The sequence below is a fragment of the Corvus brachyrhynchos genome, unplaced genomic scaffold, assembly GCF_000691975.1.
Source record: "Corvus brachyrhynchos isolate BGI_N302 unplaced genomic scaffold, ASM69197v1 scaffold617, whole genome shotgun sequence".
In the NCBI taxonomy this organism is placed as follows: domain Eukaryota; kingdom Metazoa; phylum Chordata; class Aves; order Passeriformes; family Corvidae; genus Corvus; species Corvus brachyrhynchos.
The window spans coordinates 27,454-27,881 of NW_008239062.1; the positions used below are offsets into that span (position 1 = coordinate 27,454).

General features: G+C 67.3%; 1 protein-coding gene across 2 annotated transcripts in view; it reads right to left on the reverse strand.

Annotated features, from left to right (window-relative positions):
- LMAN2L (lectin, mannose binding 2 like) overlaps positions 1-422 on the reverse strand; it is a 7,444-nt gene extending 7,022 nt beyond the window's left edge. For both annotated transcript variants that reach the window (XM_017739200.1, XM_008637598.2), the window contains exon 1: positions 382-422. The gene's annotated coding sequence lies outside the window, so the exon portion shown is untranslated. The remainder of the gene's footprint in view (positions 1-381) is intronic.
- Between the last annotated feature and the right edge of the window lie 6 nt (positions 423-428).

Below are 428 nucleotides of genomic sequence, written 5' to 3' on the forward strand. Positions count from 1 at the left end.
CCAACCCCACCCTTCCCCTGCCCCAATCCTGACCCCCCTTCTCCAGCTCCCCCCCAACCCATCCTGATCCCATCCCATCCCGTGGATCCCATCCCATCCCGTGGATCCCATCCCATCCCGTGGATCCCATCCCATCCCGTGGATCCCATCCCGTGGATCCCATCCCCTGGATCCCATCTCGTGGATCCCATCTCGTGGATCCCATCCCGGTGCACCCCGGGTCCCAATCCCTTCCTGTCCCAATCCCAACCCTGTCCCCCCTTTCACTCCGGTGCCCCGTCCCCGTCCTGGTCCCCTCACCGACCCTCTTCCCCAGCCACCCCCCGTTCCTATCCCGCGTTCCCCCCGGTCCCGACCCCCTCCCCGGTGTCCCCCGCTCACCACTCGGTTCCACACGGCTCCCTGCTTGCTCTGCACGTCGGGGGTGA